Source organism: Myotis davidii, unplaced genomic scaffold, assembly GCF_000327345.1.
Source record: "Myotis davidii unplaced genomic scaffold, ASM32734v1 scaffold441, whole genome shotgun sequence".
Classification (NCBI taxonomy): domain Eukaryota; kingdom Metazoa; phylum Chordata; class Mammalia; order Chiroptera; family Vespertilionidae; genus Myotis; species Myotis davidii.
In genome coordinates, this window is record NW_006291818.1 from 1824080 (window position 1) to 1830653 (window position 6574).

A 6574-nucleotide genomic window follows, 5' to 3' on the forward strand; every position below is an offset into this window, starting at 1 on the left:
ATATCATACTTTAAACAATACTTATTTTTAAAAAAGAATGGCTTCTAGGTCATTCCTTGGAGTTTTCTTTTGTTGCTTAAGACTGAACACTCTTGAAGTGTTAAGTAACATACTGCTATTGCACACATATCTGAGGGTTTCTCTCTGGCACTCCCTCTCACTACCATTCTTAGGCAAAAGGTCAAACGAAGGTACAAAAAATTCACTGAGATATTGCTTATCATCATTAAACAATACCATTACTTGAGAAAAATACCAACAGAAATGTGGCCACATTGTTCACACTTCATCTGAATGCTAAAGGAATAATAATATATTGACTTTTATGCTCTCAGTTCTTATTCTTAAAGCACAACACAAAGAACTTTCTTCTTTTATGACTAAAAAAAATATCACTTTAATTTTTTAAACTAATTCCTAAAGCACATATATACAAATAAATGTAAGTTTTAGGGTGTCATCAAATGACTGTACACACGATGCATTAACTGAATTGATTAATGTAGTAGCAAAAAGAAATTCTATCTCTAAGTCTTAATTAATATGTGCTCAGAGAACACACCATTTATTTTACTATCAACCTTGTAAAAATAATAGTAAATATTGTCCCTACCCATATGCACTCACACAATGCAGGGCACAGCCAAGAATTACTACAAGATTATTTCCCAGTCTACTTAAAATCCCATAGAAATTTTTGAAATTTTATGGAATTATCATATTGCACTACATGGGAGTCTATGAACTTTTTCATCATGTAAAAGCAAGATTTCAATATGGATCCTCAGTATGTCTTCATAAATAATAAACATATACTATTAAACAACATATAAAATTTTGTAAGATATAATTTTGCTCATTTAAAATAAACACTAAATAGAAGTTTGAATATTTTTTTCTTCCAACGTTCATCTTTGTCCATACAATTTCCTTGAAAAGCAACAGCCCAAGAACAACAACAAAATTGTTCTTCATCCACAGATACAATCTGATGATGGAGGAAGAACAAAGTAACCAAATTAATAAATGTTTGTTATAGTTTTAGATCTAATATATACCCAATCCCCACTGTTTAAGATTAATTTTGTTATTTCTTTCACATAGTAGTAGCAATGATACCCATCCAGGATATAACTTTTGGTGAACCAAGATGAATAGTTACAAAATAATTTACAAACATTTAAATAAGATCACACGTTCAAGAATACGTTAATGTGTAAACTAGCTGGATGCTATCTAGAATAGTGCTTTGCAAACTTCAATGTTCGTATCAATTAACTAGAGATCTTGTTAAAATGCAGATTAAGAAGTATAAGGTCTTGCTCTGGCTGGGCTGTTCAGTTGGTTGGAGCATTGTCCCATGCATCAAAATGCTGCAGATTCAATTACCTGTCAGGGCACATACTTAGGTTGCGGGTTCCATCACTGGTTGGAGTGCCTATGGAAGGCATCCACTCTCTCTCTCAAATCAATAAAAACATATCCTCTGGCGAGGATAAAGAAAAAAAAGTATAAGGTCTTGAGTAGGGCATTTTTAATACACAGGTGATGTTGATACTACCAGTTCACAGACAACATTTTTAGTAGCAAGAAACTGGACAATCAGAAATAATGATCTTTCATATAGAGAGAGGAGAAGCCCACGCCTAGAAAGGTGATAGGTTACACCCGCCTACCACCCTGAACCATATTAAAACACCAGAAGTTTCTAGGTTAAGTATAAATTAGGAAGAAATACCATAGTTAACAAAAAAATCTAAAGCAATTAGAGTAACAAAATATTTTTATATATGTAGATATATACTCATCCATGTGCCCCAGCTTTAATGAGAAAAAGAATGCGTGTTAATTGACCCACCGTTTAAATAGCCAACTTTTTTTTTCCATTTTAAGTTTTATTAAGTTTCAAATAGAAAACATTCCAAAAAGAGAAAAGTTATATATAATGCCTATGTTCTATACTCAAATAAAGAAAACACTATCATTCTGTTTCTTTTATTTATTTTTTAGAGAGAGGAAGGGAGAGAGATAGAGAGCTAGAAACATCGATGAGAGAGAAACATTGATCAGCTGCCTCCTGCACATCTACTGGGGATGTGCCCGCAACCCAGGTACATGCCCTTGACCGGAATCGAACCTCGGACCTTTCAGTCCATAGGCCGACGCTCTATCCACTGAGCCAAACCGGTTTCAGCCATTCTGTTTCTTTTAAAGTCAGACATATCAAGACCAATTCTTTTCCAAAGAGAGCAGAATTAAGTCTGCTGGGTAAGTAAACTATTTGCCAAACAGCTTAAACAGCCAACTCTTTAAGTACCACATAGAGTTAGGCAATGAGAGCATAGATGCCCGTAAGCAGAAAAGGCAAAAGAATGCCGTAACATAATGCAATATGGAGCTGACAGAACAGCATGGAATGAAGCAGAATAATGCAGTGACCTGTTCAATTATCAAAGGGCTGGAGAAAACAAAGGGAAGGCGACTGACCTGAGGAAGGAGTTGGAGGGAGGGGAAAGGAACAAAAACCAAGCAAGCAATGTTAAAATGGAGCCTAAGTAGATCAGTCAGCTGTACTGATCAATGGATGCTATTTCAATTTTAGAATATAAAGGAATTAAACCAGTGAAATCATTAAATACAGAGCTGTTATGGTACATATTTTAAATTGATAGAGCATGACTGTGCTAATAAAAGTAGTCAAACCTGACCTCCTGGGGCTCTTAATTAAGATCTTGAATTCTGTACAATGGTTTTACCATGAAAATAACCATTAATGAAAATGAGATTTTTATACATGAAGATGATAAACACTACATTATGAAGGATAGGGCAATACTACCAGAACCATCTATCACAGTAGCTTTTTAGCCATAGTATGCTACTAACCACAAACATATTTCCTAATATACCCTAAAAATTACTGTTCCTGTCTTACAATAAAAATGGACATCACTCAAAAGATTAATAACTTATAAAATCAGTTGATACATAGATCACAAAACTGTTCAATTTTAACTTTAAATCTGTCTAAATTACAACTTAATTTGCAAATATTAAACATCTATGAATACATAGTACTTCATAAAAGCTTTGGTATTATGAAATGTATTCTACATAATGCATTTCATACTTTTCTCTATGCTCATTTCCTGGTAGAAAATTTAGAAACGTCAATCCCTGCTACAATATGACAACAGACTTGAAGTAATCAATCAAAGCTGCTATCATTTTTAAACTAATTTAAACTGCACATAATCAATCAAATCTTTTGTTCTACCAAAACCAAACAAAAGCACCCTGGTCTTTTTACATAATAATATTCTCCTCTGGTTTGTCTCCTCAAAAATACAAAAACTTTTTCCTTTGGTTAATTTTTTAAATAGCTCATTTAAAAACGTTATTCCACCCAAACAGTAAATAAGGTGTAATCACCAGAGAACCTTCCAAGTTTAGAACAGACTCGTGGTTTTTCTAACCTATGTTGCAATTTCTTTATATGAAAACCACTGCCCATTTTAAAATATTCTTTCCAATTATTTGCAGTAGTTAAAAAGTGTGTGTGTGGTGGAAAAGGCTCTTTCAATAAAGATTTACATTCTCAGAAAATCTTTTCCTGACCCCAGTACAGGACCAAATTGGATGAAATCATTCTGAACTCCCACAGCAGCAAGTATTTCCATCATATCATTGCTCACACTTATTGAAATTACCTAATTATCCATTTAAATTATACCATAATTATCTGTTATAATTGCACAGTACAGTGTAGTGGATAAATGTGGAATTTTTGAAGCCAGACTGGCACATGTGAATCCCATCTTTACCATACACTAGCTATGTGACTTGGGACAACATTATCTTTCTTGCCTATTTCCTTAAATGTAAATTAGGGGTAATAATAATATCATCATTTCACAAGTTGTTATTAAGCATTAAATAAGGAAATATATGTAGTAATTGAAAAAGTGCCTGGCACATAGTAAATGCTAGCCATTATTAGTATCATCTCAGTTAGAGATTGCTATGTCTTACAAATTCTGAAGACAAGGCCTGTGTCTGTTCTTTCACAAGAACACTCTCAGAACAATGGCTGGCACATACAGAGCAGGTGCTCAATAAATGATGGATGGGAGTTTTCAGCTGTTAAATCTTTAAAATGCTGAAAGGCTTTAGATATTACAAACATGCAATCAGTTTTTCCACAGAACACCCAATAACCAGCAGAAAGAACACTGATAAGTTACTAGCTTTTCTAACCAGGCTGAACAAGTAACCACAGAATTTTCATACTCAAAAAACATCAACTATTCAAATCCTATAGCTTCTAAGTAGTCAAATCCAGTAGAATCAGACATAAAGCATAAGCTACCAGAAATCGCTGGATGAGGCCTAAATATAAATGAGTGGTCACATCTCAAAGAGAAGCAAAATGGAAATAAAAATAAAGAGAAGTAACATATGAAGTTTAAAAGAGAAAAAAAGTCCTTATTACACTTCATTGTTTACTCCTATGATAAGTTACCAAAATAAATATTTAGATAAATAAGGTTACACTTTTTAAACAAATCCTTGAATGCGATGGTCTCTCAATGAAATACATCTATGAAAAAGTGGGTTGACTTGATGTGAACAGTCTGTTACCTGAAAGCCAAGTCTGTGTTTACTAGTATATCACTCCGTACTTTTTCACCAGTGACAAGCACATTAATGAGCACACAGTGTATGACTAATAAATATGTTAACTTAATAAATGAATGAATAATGTTCACTGTTAACGAATCAGGTCTACATCAGAAAAAGCTACCTAATATTCAATATGTTAAGGTTCTGTTATCCTTTAAGAGGTCAGTTGCTAACACACAATCAATTTTCTTGACAGAGAAATGGATTGTTACCCAGATCCATAAATTCCTAAACGACAAGAATGTTTTAATTCCTCTTTATGATCCCCAAAGAGATCAGCACAGAACTTATGCATGTAATTAAGTGCTTATGTTTTGTTTGTTTCTTTTAAGGATGAATAGCTTTTCCAGGTAGCTTTTTACTTATGAATGCTAAGTAGTTTCATATAATTACAATAATTCCAGACTGAAGAGTAGGTCTTCAATTGTCATGGGTGGGAGGAAAGAATAAAAATCTTATAGAGAGAGAAAGGATTCTCATAAAATATGATGGATACATGAAATACTGCTTAGCATGAAATGCTTTTGAAAATGAGATCCCAGATGATCATTTTAAAAAGTTCACATGGGTTCAGTTCTAAGTTGAATTCATCCATGTTCACAAATATATCCATGTAACTGCTAATGCCATCTGTTAGAAGCTATCAGAGTGCCTACTAAATAAATTAACTGATATAAACATGCCAGCACTGTATTAAGGCTTTAATGTGTTATATTAATTAATTGAAACTATATACAAATACTGTATTTCCCTCATCTCATAGTTGAGGAAATTTTGTCTTAGAGAATTTAAATAACTTTCCCAAAGTCAGAGAGTAGTAAAGTGACTTAAACTTGGAATTGTGACAGCAGATGACTTAATGTTAGCCACTAATTTTTTGATCTCCAGCACCAAGAAATCTGTCAATAGAATATACACTTAAATAGAGAATAATTTCCATTAAGCCAGCCATTTTCAATGTCTCAGAACCCCTTTGGTCTCAGGGCTTCTTGTATAAAAAATATTTTGTCTTGCCCTAGCCAGTTTGGCTCTGTGGGTAGACAGCTGGCCCACAGACGGAAGGGTCATGGGTTTGATTCTTGTCAAGGGCACATAATTCAGTTGCAGGCTCAATCCCCAGACCTGAATGGGATACATGCAGGCGGCAATCAATTCATGAGTCAATTTCACATTGATGTTTCTCTGTCTCTCCCCCTCCCTTCCACTCTCTCTCAAAATCAATGGGAAAAATATCCTCAGGTGAGGATTAATAATCTCAAAAACCACTGAAAACCCAAAGAACTTTAAATTATGTGGGACATACCCATTGATATTTGCCATATTAGAAATTACACCTGAAAAAACTTAAAAACACAAGAACCGTCAGAGCAAAGGCATCATCACTTACCATGAAGCATTTAGAAACTCATAGTATACTCAGGAAAGAAAGACTGAAATGGCAAACAGCTTCTTAGTAGTATATTGAAAAAATAGTTTTAACCTTGCAAAAAGAGTTAAAAGGGTCTGAGGACATCCCATGAGGGCTCCTGGACTTGGGGGTGGGGGGTGGGCACAGGCCGGGCTGAGGGACCCCTCTCTTCCCCATGCACGAATTTCATGCACCAGGCATCTAGTAATAATAATAAAAGGGTAATATACTAATTAGACCAGACGACTTTCCAGACGAAGCCAGGGCTGTGAGGGAAGCCCGGGTAACCAGTGCCTGCCGGCGGCCAGAGGAAAGCCCAGGTCCCAGGTACAAGAGGGAAGCCAGTGCCAGCAGCCGGGGGAAGGAAGGTCTTCTCTTTTTTTTTTTTTTAAATATATTTTATTGATTTTTTTACAGAGAGGAGGGGAGAGGGACAGAGAGCTAGAAACATCGATGAGAAAGAAACATCGATCAGCTGCCACT

General features: G+C 34.8%; 1 protein-coding gene across 10 annotated transcripts in view; it reads right to left on the bottom strand.

Moving 5' to 3' along the window:
* Positions 1 to 6574, bottom strand: part of TCF12 (transcription factor 12) — a 357822-nt gene that overhangs the window by 176646 nt on the left and 174602 nt on the right. The gene's annotated exons all lie outside the window — the stretch shown is intronic.